The following is a 12,594-nucleotide window of genomic DNA, read 5'->3' as shown; positions in this document are numbered from 1 at the left end:
ACTCGATGGGCCAAATGGCCTGTCCCTGCACTGTAGGATTCCATGAGGATTTGATGGTCATGGAGGGTGTGTTCATGGTGTGGCCAATCCAATCTGTAAACCCTTCCAATATGCCTATGGTACGCAGTAATAGTCATTTAGTTGGTCATGCTTGATGTGGAGTGATAGAGCTTCTGACAACACAGAATTCCTACAGTGCATAAGAAGGCCATTTGGCCCATCAACTCTCCAACAACAGTCCCACCTGGGCCCTACCCCGTAACACCATGTATTTACCCTGCTAATCCTCCTATCCTAAATATCTTGGAACACTAAGGGGCAATTTAGCATGGCCAGTCCACATAACCTGCACGTCTTTGGACTGTGGGTGGAAATCGGAGCACCCGGAGGAAACCCATGCAGACACAGGGGAGAACTCCACACAGACAGTCGTCACACAAGCTCGGAACTGAACTCAGGTCCCTGGCGCTGTGAGGCAACAGTGTTAACCACTGTGCCACCATGAAAAGCTAGCTACAGAAACAGACATAAGCACGTGCTTTGTCTGCCTCAGACATGGGAAAACCTCAAAATGAAAGTGGAGACTTGAGTTGTTTAAAGCAAATTAATTAATGTTGGTTCTAAACAAAAATGAGGGGACGGGAATTTTGGACGGATGCACTATAGGCACATCAGTACCCCTCTGCATAATTTCAAAGGTCCATGCATTTCAAAACAGTGCTTAGCCCTGCTGCCTCACAGCGTCAGGGACCCAGGTTCAACTCCCGGCTTGGGTCACTGTCTGTGTGGAGTTTGCACGTTCTCCCCGTGTCTGTCTAGATTTCGTCTGGGTGCTCCGGTTTTCTCCCACAGTCCGTTAGGTGCATTGACCATGCTGAATTCTCCCTCAGTGTACCCGAAGAGATGCCAGACTGTGGCAACAATGGGATTTTCACAGTAACTTCATTGCGGTGTTAATGTAAGTCTACTTGTGACACTAATAAATGAACTTAAATTATTTTGTGATCAGCAGCACACCGCCAATTCTGGAAATCTGAAACACAAGCAGAAAATGTTCACACAGCAAGTGATTGGGGTTTGGAATACACTGCCTGAAAGTGTGTTGGAGACAGGTTCAATGGAAGCATTGCAAGGGGAATTAGACACTTATTGGAAAAGGAAGTGTGTGCAAGGATTATGGGGGAGAAGGCAGGGAAATAGGAACTAAGTTCATTCGGACAGCTAGCCCAGACTTGATGGGCCGAACGGTCTCCTTCAGAGTCAGAGCAATTTTATGATGGCGTATCTGGCAACATCTGTGGGAAGAGGGACAAGAGTTAACTATTTCTTTCTCCACAGATGCTGCCTGACCTTCTGGGTATTTGCAACATATTTCAATTTCGCTAACTCACACAGTGCTGACCAAAAAAAGACTTTTCACTAAAAGGTTTTAAAATGAATTTGTATGAACAGGGGTGGCATGGTGGCACATTGGTTAGCACTGCTGCCTCACAGTGCCAGGGACCCAGGTTCGATATCTGGCTCAGGTCACTGTCTGTGTGGAGTCTGCCCATTCTTCCTGCGTGCGGGTTTCCTCCGGGTGCTCCAGTTTCCTCCCGCACTCCAAAGATGTGCAGGTTAGGTGGATTGACCTTGCTAAATTGCCCCTTAGTGTCAGGGGGATTAGTTAGGGTCATGGGGTTAGGGCCTGGGTGGGATTTGGTCAGTGCCGACTCGATGGGCCAAATGGCCTCTTTCTGCACTGTAGGATTCTAAACCTTACTGGCAACAAACGCACACACACAAAAAAATACAATTATTGTTCGGACATTAATGTGAAGCACTTCACTCAACTGTTACAAACTTATAGCTCAACCCCTACTCAGCCCTGTCTGCACTCCCAATTCCGGGCATATTAAAGTGTTGTAACATGATCAGCATAATTTTAACCTCCCTTTTCTGGGAAAGAACTCACTTTGTACTGAATGTCCCGAATATAACCAGCCCCAAAAAGTTCCGGGGAAGGGAGTAAAGTTTGAAAATGATACTCAGGCAGGGAACTGACATGTTTTGTATCCAGTTGGAGATGGCGGCCTGTGTGTGTGTGTGTGATTATGTTATTTCTCTCTGGAAGTCATTGAAGGCAATTTTTTTATCTCTCTCTTAAGTTACTGGCTGGGAGGGGAAAGGAGGCGGTGTCAGTGTCTGAAATCTCACACACACCAGGAATCATTGCTGTGTGGAGGCGGAGCTCCCAGTTGCTTTTTCTTTGGCCGACTCGGTCGGAACCCACAGACGGTTCAGTGTGGCTGGCATTTCAGTCCATGTGTTAAAATTCGCCAATTTTACTCGTTTTTCTATTTTAAAAAAAAGAAAGGAAGGAGGAAAGGGAAGCTGGCGAACTTCTGGCTGTCATGTGAACTTATGAGTGGAGGGGAAGTCTCCGCTCGCCACCGAGGTAACACACAGTAGCAATGTTGTTTTAAGAACTGGAACAGCTTTGACATATATGTTCTTTCGAGGCATCGGGCAGGTTTATTTAGGGGGAGAGGGCGTGTGTGTGATATATGGTAAATATGCCAGGATAATGTCCATATTATTCCAGACTGCCATCAGTAGTTTGCGTTTGTTTTGTACATTTGTGCTTCATTTCTTAAATATAAAAGATCTATTCATCTGGGGGGTGGGTGGTGGAGAGGGTGGTGTGTGAGGATCCAGGGTTTGGTGACGGGATAACTCCTTGTTTCTTTTAAAATGAAAACTTTTGAGAGATGATCTGACGCTATTACTGTGTCCTGTAAAAGTGGAGATTAAACTAAAAAGTCACCGAAGCCAAAGCTTGAGACGCTTCCGTCTTCAACTCATGTTCCCACCCTGTTTGCGCCCTTGGCATGTGTCCCGGGATTTGTCCAATGTGACAACCACTGTGTGTGTATGTATGTGTGTTGTATGTTTAAGTAACAGTGACATCAAACACGTTCCTACTTTATTTTAAGTTTCAACACTCTCCGAGGACGAGTCGAGTAACTGAGGAAGGATATAGATAGATTAGTTGCCTGGACTGAATGGTACACTTTAACAGAGGGGGTACGTTGGGTGGGGATCTCGTTGAAACCACTGGGGGATGGGGAATCTCATACAAACCTACACAATTCAAACAGGACTGGACAAGGTAGATTCAAGAAGGATATCCCCGATGGTGGGTTTTTAGGGTGGCACAGTGGTTCGCACTGCTGCCTCACAGCCCCAGGAACTTGGGTTTGATTCCCAACTTGGGTTACTGTCTGTGCAGAGTCTGCACGTTCTCCCCATGTCTGCCTGGGTTTCCTCCAGGTGCTCTGGTTTCCTCCCACAGTCCGAAAGATGTGCTGGTTAGGTGCATTGGCCATGCTAAATTCTCCCCTCAGTGTACCAGAACAGGCACTGGAGTGTGGTGACTAGGAGAATTTCACAGTAACTTCATTGCAGTGTTAATGTAAGCCTTACTTGTGTCTAATAAACTTTAAAAAAATTTAACTTTAAACCCATGCCCTCTAGTTTTAGACTCCCCTACCTTTGGGAAAAAATGTTGACTATCTACCTTATCTATGCTCTTCATTATTTTGTAGACCTCTATAAGATCACCCAAAGCCTCCTACACTCCAGGGAAAAAAGGTCCCAGTCTATTCAGCCTCTCCTTATAACTCAAACCATCAAGCCCCGATAGCATCCCAGTTGATTTTTTTTCTGCACTCTTTCTGGTTTAATAATATCCTTTCTTTAAACTGTACACAATATTTCAAGTGTGGCTTTCCCAATGTCTTGTACAATTTCAACAAGACGTCCCAACTCCAGTATCCAATGTTCTGGCCAATCAAACCAAGCATGCCAAATGTCTTCTTCATCACCCTGTCCACCTATGACTGCACTTTCAAAGAACTATGAACCTGTACCTGTTTCTTGATCAGGGGTTATAGGGAAAAGGCAGAAGAATGAGGATGAGAAAAATATCAGCCATGATTGAATGGAGGAGCAGTCTCAAAGGCCTAACTCTGCTCTTATGTCTAATGGTCTGTACCCCTAGATCTCTTTGTTCTATAACTCTCCCCTACACCCTACCATTAACTGAGTAAGTCCTGCCCTGGTTCGATCTACCAAAACACATCACCTCACATTTATCTAAATTAAACTCCATCTGCCATTCATCAGCCCAATTGATCCAGATCCCGTTGCAATGCTAGATAATCTTCTTCACTGTCCACTATGCCATCAGTCTTGGTGTCATCTGCAAACTTACTAACCATGCCTCTTAAATTCTCGTCCAAACCATTAATATAAATGGCAAATAACAGTGGACCCAGCACCGATCCCCGAGGCACACCTGACTCAATGGACTGATGGGCCTTTTCTGTGCTGTATGACACTTTGGCCAGAACTCTACCACTTCACCCACCATCGAATTGGCACAGGCAAAGGTCCAACAATGGAAATCTCTGACCTCAAGCTGGAATTTCTGGTCTTGCCCAAGCGAGGACGTATAATCCCACCCTATGAATCTATAACTCTATATTTGGGACAGAGATGAGGACACATTTCTTCACACAGATAGAGGTCAGCCTGTGATGTTTGTTATCACAGAAAGCAGTTGAAGCGTTCAATGTTTTCAACAAGCAGTTAGATATAGCACTTAGGATGAGGGGGTTCAAAGGATGTGGGGGGAAGGCGGGATCAGGGTATTGAGTTGGATGATCAGCCACGATCATAATGAACGGTGAGATAGAGCAGGCTCAAAGGACCAAATGGCCTCCTCCTGCTCCTATAGGTTCAGCAGGACCTCAGCAGGTCCTGCTGAAACCTCCCCTTCAATGAGATTTCAACCTGCAACCCAGCTCTTGGTTCCTGGGAGTTATTTAAGTCTTCACAAGTCTTGGCAGTCTGATCTCCCTGGGTCAAGGGAGATTTTTGGAGATTAAAACACTGAAGCTGTGTCGGGAAGCAGCCAAAAAGAGGGCCTCACTGAGGTGGGGAATTTGCATTTCTCTGGCGCCTTTCCAGACCTTGGGATGTCCTAAGGCACTGGACAAGCCAATGGATCGCTTCTGATGTGCGGTGTGCTGTTGTGGTGCAGCTAAAGTGTGCATAAGGAGCTCACAAAGTCAGTGGACTAATGATCAAATCTGTTCTGGGGGTGAAGGATAAATGTCGACCAAGGTGGACTCCCCTGCTCCTCCTGTGTCGTGGGATCTTTTACTTCCACCTGGGAGGGCCTCAGTTTGACATCTCATCCAAAAGGCAGCACCTCTAACAAAGTAGCGCTCCCTCAGTGCTGCACTAGAATGCCAGCCTCAAATCTTGTGCTTAAGTTCCCAGAGCGAGACTCGAACCCACAATCTCCCAAGGGGCAAATAGCATAGATCTGTTCAAGGGCGAGCCAAGAAGGCACACATGGAGGAAAGGAATCAAATGATATGCTGCTCGGGTTGGATGAAGAAGAATGGGAGGAAGCTCTTACAGAGTGTAAAACATCAGTACAGACCAGATGGGCTGAAGGGCCTGTTTCTACACTGTAAATATGTAAAGTCAGAATGTTACTTAAACTGTAACAGTGGAACTGGGGAGAGAAACCAACAGTAGTCAAGTGTAAGGCCCTTTGGACTGTGAGAAAGCAGCTCTATTTGCAGACTGCCCATCATGTGAAATGGTGAGTAAGTAAAGGGAAAAACCCGACAACCATTTAAGAACAAATTGGCCCTATTTTGATGGATCAGAAAGGATGCCAATGAGTTGCCTCCAGCGTTATCAAAAAATAATCGTCCCAAGTATCTTTTTTAAGGGCACCAGTGTTAAAATAAACAAATCAAACTAAAAGATGCCAAAATAAGCTACAAAGGATGAAGTGGTGGAGGCTGCCTCGCTAAATATTTTTAAGACGCGGGTTGATGGGTTTTTGATAAGCGAGGGGATTAAGGGTTATGGGGAGAGGGCGGGAATGTGGAACTGAGCCACGACAGATCAGCCATGATCTTATTGAATGGTGGGGCAGGCTCGAGGGGCTGGATGGCCTACTCCTGCTCCTATTTCTTATGTTCTTAAATTCTCCGGCCTTTCAGGGCAGCAGGATTCCGCCACGGTGAATGGAGATTTGGTAAATGCCAAATTCTCTGTCCTTGCTGGCAGGGCAGGAATGGCCAGAGAATTCCGACCAAAGCCTCAACACCACAAACGGAGTATTAGTTTTCCCCTTAAGAGCCCCTATTCCTGGTAACACCCACAGTCACCAAAGGTCTCCTGTTCTGGTGAACACCTCATATTTCCTCTCTCGAGCCAAGACAAGGTTATGGAGCACTGCCTGGGTGAATTGAGGATTGCAATGTATCCTTCGCTGATGCCTTACCCCTGGAATCCACTATTACACTAGATATAAAACCTCTGAATACCTCAATTAGATTCCAGCTTGTTACTCATTTCCTATCTACTGTTGACTGTATGATACACTGTTTAAACCCCTTGATTAAATTCCAGCCTGTAATTCCCTCTCAGGTGTCCATTATTCCAAATATGACCTGCTCAATCAGAGTCCAGCCTCAGTGTCAGGTATCTATTTTTTAAATGCGTGTTTAAATCTGAACTCCTTGATTAGAATCCAGTTTGTAATTTATTCCTAGGCGTTGATTCTTTAACATCTCATCTATTGCCTGATTCACTCAACTAGATTCCCCAGACTGCAATTCATTTGGGCAGCACGGTGGCACAGTGGTCAGCACTGTTATTCTCACTGCACCTGGGACTCGGGTTCAATTCCCGGCTCGGCTTACTGTCTGTGTGGAGTTTGCACATTCTCCCCATTTCTGCGTGGGTTTCCTCTGGGTGCTTTGGTTTCCTCCCACAGTCCAAAGATGTGCGGGCCATGCTAAATTGCCCCTTAGTGCCAGGGGGACTAGCTAGGGTAAATGCACGGAGTTGTGGCGATAGGGCCTGGGTGGGATTGATGAGCTGAATGGCCTCCTTCTGCACTATATAGGATTCTATGATTCAACAGATTATCTGAACTCCTAGATTAGTTCCCAGCTTGTAGCTCATTCCCAGGTACCTATTATTTATATCGACTGTCTGAATGCCTTGATTGGACGCTAGCATGTAGTTCACTTGTAGCACTTGGTTACCAAATGTCAAACCCTTTGGTTAGATTCCAGCTGGTCTTCACTGCCAGGTATTGGCTATTATATTTATATTGCAAAGCGTTTCTGTGGTTGCTGGGTAGCATTCTACAAACCCTGGTCTCGAACTGCCATTCCATGTTAAGTCTCTCCCTTGTACTGTATTTTGTTACATTAAAGATACTAAATTGTGACAAGGTATTGCCTGTTCATGATATAGTTTGGTTTTAAAGTTGACATGCTTTTCTTGGTTGCACTATGTTTGTTCACTGTCTTACGACCAATCTGCATGATGTTAGTGTGCGTGTCCTTAATGTTTGTCCGAGTCACTCAAATGTCTCACAAGTTACTGGTAGTTACAGGCAGCAGGAGGTCTGTGGCTTTCACTTAACATTATCCATCTGTGAAGGTGGGAAATTTTGAGAGGAGGTATTCATCCTGGCTTCCTTGTAGCCAGACTCAAGAATCTTAACAGTGGCTGGAGCTTGAGAATCTATCGATAACTTTTTGTTGATAAAGAACAGCACTGAAACAGGCCCTTCACCACCAACCTCCCCCCCACCCACCCAAAGCCCATGCCGATCATGATGCCCTACCTAACAAAAAAAAACTTTCTGTGCCCTTACTTGGTCCGTATCCCTTTATTCCCCTCTATTCATGTACCCATCCCTTAAATGTTGCTAATTTGCCTGCTACCAGCACCTCCTCTGACAGTGCATTCCAGGCACCCACCACTCTCTGCATGAAAACCTTCACCCGTACATCTCTCTCAAACTTCCCTCCACTCACCTTGAACTTGTGCCCTCTTGTAATTGACACTTCCACCCTGGGAAAAAGCCTTTGACTGTCCACCCTGTCTTTTCCTCTCATAATTTTGTAGACTTTTATCAGGTCTCCCCTCAGCCTCCGCCTTTCCAATGAAAACAATTCCAGTTTATTCAACCTCTCCTCTTAGCCAATACCCTCAAGAGCAGGCAACACCCTGGTGAACCTTCTTTGCACTATCACCAGAACTCCCACATCCTCCTGTTAGTGTTATGATCAGAACTGCGTGCAATACTTCAAATGCAGCCTAACCAATGTTTTATATAGCTGCAATGTGATTTCACAACTCTTGTTCTCAGTGCCTTGGCTGATGAAGGTAAGCATGCCCTATGCCTTCTTAATCACCTTGGCCATCTGCGTTGCCACTTTTAGGGAGCTGTGGACCTGCACACCCAGATCCCTCTGTATATTTGTGTCCCTAAGGGTTCTGCCATTTACAGTATAATTCACACCTAAATTTGATCCTCCAAAATGTATCACTTCACATTTGTCCGGATTAAACTCCATTGTCCATCTTTGTGCCCAAGTCTCCAATCTGTCTCTATCCTTTGACAATCCCCGGCACTAACAGCAACTCCACTAATCTTTGTGTCATCCGCAAACTTACTAATCAGCATTTTCCTCCAGGGCATTTATATGTACTACAAACAACAGAGGTCCCAGCACTGATCCCTGCAGAACACCACTAGCTACAGATCTCCATTCTGTCCTGTATTGCTGTGTTTTGATTTGATTTAATATTGTCACAAGTATTGGGATACAGTGAAAGTACTGTTTCTTGCACGCTGCACAGACAAAACATACTATTCATAGAGTACATAGGAGAGAAGGAAAGCAGAGAGTGCAGAATGTAGTGTTACAGTCATAGCTAAGGTGTAGAAAAAGGTCAGTTTAATATATGTTAGGTACATTCAAAAGTCTGATGGCAGCAGGGAAGAAGCTGCTCTTAAGTTGGTTGATACGTGATCTCAGATTTTTGTCTCTTTTCCTATTGGAAGAAGGCGGGAGAGAGTATGTCCAGGGTGCGTGGGGTCCTTAATTATGCTGGTTGCTTTTCCAAGGCAGCAGGAAGTGTAGACAGAGCCAATGGATGGGAGGCTGGTTTGCACGATGGATTGGGCTACATTCATGACCCTTGTAGTTACTTGTGGTCTTGGGCAGAGCAGGAGCCATACCAAGCTGTAATACAACCAGAAAGAATGCTTTCTATGGTGCATCTGTAAAAGTTGGTGAGATGCAGTGATGCTTTGTTGGATAAGAAAGGAAAGAATTTGAGTTTTCTGGCAGTTCTATGAGTGTGACGACTCAGGCACAAGTCACTGCTTGGAGGTTGAGACCATCAGGAAAAGATGGTGGGGTACTTGCGATTATGAAGTGGATTGTTCTGTTTTTTGGGATGGGACATTAGACCGAGCCTTCCCTGCTCTTGTAGGTGGACATACAGAGGCACATGTCAAAGAAGTGCTCGGGGGAATAGCAGAAAAGAGATGGAACCATTAGCAGTTTTGGCCAATTCTTCTCCCACAACCAACATCGCTTAAAAATGGATTATCTGGTCATAATCTCATTGCTGTGGGAGCTTGCTGTGCACAAATTGGCAGCCACATTACTATGCTTCAAGAGTGTTGCACTGGTTCAAAAGCTCATCCTGATTGGTGCTATATAAATGCAAATTTGTCCTTCATATCATAGGATTGAACTTGACCGAAGATATCTTACTATTGCCTTCACCCTGTATGGTGATAAATGGCTTTAGACTTGAGGGGTTGACAACCTAGATCCAAGAAATGTGGATCTACAAAAATGTTATGAGGTTAAAGAGAAGCTTTTTGTCATAAAACTGAATGTGGGCTGTTAGCCTCCCATGATTCGATGACTTAGTCTGTGAAAGGGAGACGCGTTGCTGACGGGTCACTCCCTCCTAAGGTACCTGTACGATATTCAGTGGTTTACACTGGCCCCGAAACCACAAGAAAACTTTCTTCTAATGATGTGTTGATGCTGAAAGTGAATCAGGCTGTCAAAAACCCCGCGGTAAGGACAGTTCTAAACTCAAGGCAGGGAATAATGCAAAACATGGCGGTGACTCAGTTGCACAAATGGTGAAACCAACAGCAAACCTCAAATCCAGTCATAGTTCTGATATTATGCATGCTGTGTTCTTCTGCTCAATATGATAGTCAGACCCCATCCTATGCCTCTTTGAGACTATTACCACTCAGCTAGAGTGTTTCAGTACAAATCATTTTAAGCTACTTCAAATAACAGCAAACTACTAATTATATGTCCCATGCAATTGAGTGCCAACTTGACTCAGTTGGTTTCTGTTTTAAGATGAGTCAGGAGTTTGTAGATTGAAATGCTACTGCAGAATTTGAGCCAAGGTGATGCTCCAATCCATCACCGAAGGAATACTGTATTGTTGGAGGAGCTCAGGGAGACATTAAATTTTGGTTTGTTTATTTGATATCTTCACAACACATTTTAAGTTTGTTTATTAGTGTCACAAGTAGGCTTACGTTAATACTGCAATGAAGTTACTGCGGAAAATCCCCTTGTCACCACATTCCAGTGTTTGTTTGGGTGCACTGAGGGACAATTTAGCACAGCCAATGCATCTAACCAGTACTAAATAGACTGGGTCTGTACTCGTTGGAGTTTAGAAGAATGAGGGGGGATCTTATAGAGATGTATAAATTAATGAAAGGGATGGATAGGGTAGAGGTAGAGAGATTCTTCCAGCTTAGAAAGGACAGCAGGACTAGAGGGCACAGCCTCAAGATAAGGGGGGGCAGTTTAGATCAGAGTTGAGGAGGAACTTCTTCACTCAAAGGGTGGTGAATCTCTGGAATTCTCTGCCTGTTGAAGTGGTGGAGGCTGCCTCGCTAAATATATTTAAGTCACGGGTAGATAGGTTTTTGACAGACGAGGGAATTAAGGGTTATGGGGAGAGAGCGGGAAAGTGGAACTGATCCACTTCAGATCAGCCATGATCTTTTTGAATGGCGGGGCAGGCTCAAGGGGCTAGATGACCTACTCCTGCTCCTATTTCTTATGTTCTTACATCTTTCGGATTGTGGGAAGAAACTGGAGCAAACCCATGCAGACACAGGGAGAATGTGCAGACTCTGCACAGCTAGTGACCCAAGCCGGTAATCGAATCGGGGTCCCTGACACTGTGAGGCAGCAGTGCTAATCATTGTGCTGCCTTCCTTGGGGGAATAGCAGGAAAGAGTCAGAGGGGTCAGTAGGCCGATTATCAGCCTGTTTTAAATCATGTCACCAGCACTCCCTCCAACAAGTCCTGGAGTGGGACTTGAACCCAGTGCTGTTGGCTCAGAGGCAGGTGGCACTTTGGGCAAGTCGTAAGATCTCCTTATGGTTCTTACAGTGAGGATGAGGATCCTGTTCCCATTCTAAGAGGAAATCCTGTTGGCCAACATTATTCCCTCAGGAGAACGAGAAGTAGATTGATTAGCGATCCATCTGTCTCATTATGGTTTGTGGAATCTTGCTGTGTGGTGGATGCCTGTGCGACAGTCACTGTAATTCACTTGTATGTGGAAGATTTAAGTGTGTGGCCTGGGGAGAAGGTTGTTCAGGATTTCTAAAACCCCTCCCCCTATATAACTCCACCCACTTCAATTAAAGGGAAAAAGAACTGAGTGGGGTGTATACTTTTTAAAAATTAATTCATGAGACACGGGTGTTGCTGACTGGCCAGCATGTATTGCCCATCCCTAGTTGCCCTTGAGAAGGTGGTGGTGAGCTGCCTTCTGGAATCACTGCAGTCCACGTGCTGTGGGTTGACCTGCAATGCCGTTAGGGAGGGAATTCCAGGATTTTGACCCAGCGACTGTGAAGGAACGGCGATATATTTCCAAATCAGGATGGTGACAGGCTTGGTGGGGAACTTGCAGGTGGTGGTGTTCCCATGTATCTGCTGCCCTTGTCCTTCTAGATGGAAGTGGTCATGGGTTTGGAAGGTGCTGTCTAAGGATCTTTGGTGAATTGCTGCAGCACATCTTGTAGATGGTACACACTGCTGCCACTGAGCATCGGTGATGGAGGAAGTGATGTCTGTAAATGTGGTGCCAATCAAGTGAGCTGTCTTGTCCTGGATGGTGTGAAGCTTCTTGAGTGTTGTTGGCACTGCACCAATCCAGGAAAGCGGGGAGTATTCCATCGCACTCCTGACTTGTGCCTTGTAGATGGTGGATTTGGGGAGTCAGGAGGTGAGTTACTTGCCGCAGTATTCCTAGCCTACTGGATGGTCAATCCACTACGGTCTGTTTGCCCTACATCTGCCCCATCACCCCCTACACCTCATTACCTCCACCCAGTGAAGTTACATTTCCCCCTGATGAATCTGCTTATCTTGGTGTACAGTGTGGAATTTGTGAATAACTAAAAAAGGCACTGCTTCTGGCATCATTCATTTCTGAATATGTGATGAAATATCAATCAAAGAGATCACACAGGACTGCTGACTTTGAACTGAAAGGTATTTGGGCTAACAGTGTTGGATCATGGTTTAGTCATTGAAGGAGCCAAAGGAAATGTCTTGAAGATACAACTGGTTATATAGCAAGTCTGTGTCTAACTAAAAAGTTATACTACAAATTTCCCACGTTTAATACTTGATAAAATCAGA

General features: G+C 45.2%; 1 protein-coding gene across 6 annotated transcripts in view; it reads left to right on the top strand.

Moving 5' to 3' along the window:
* LOC145363602 (ETS domain-containing protein Elk-1-like) overlaps positions 1–12,594 on the top strand; it is a 115,934-nt gene that overhangs the window by 26,196 nt on the left and 77,144 nt on the right. The window contains exon 1 of one of the 6 annotated variants that reach the window (XM_080218795.1): positions 2,243–2,437. The exons of the other annotated variants lie outside the window; for them this stretch is intronic. The gene's annotated coding sequence lies outside the window, so the exon portion shown is untranslated. Of the gene's footprint in view, positions 1–2,242; positions 2,438–12,594 lie in introns of those variants that run through there. 6 annotated transcript variants of the gene reach the window in all.

Source organism: Carcharhinus amblyrhynchos, chromosome 3 (assembly GCF_965287045.1).
Source record: "Carcharhinus amblyrhynchos chromosome 3, sCarAmb.v2.hapA, whole genome shotgun sequence".
NCBI classification, from domain to species: Eukaryota; Metazoa; Chordata; class Chondrichthyes; order Carcharhiniformes; family Carcharhinidae; genus Carcharhinus; species Carcharhinus amblyrhynchos.
This window is presented reverse-complemented; position numbering and strand designations above follow the sequence as displayed.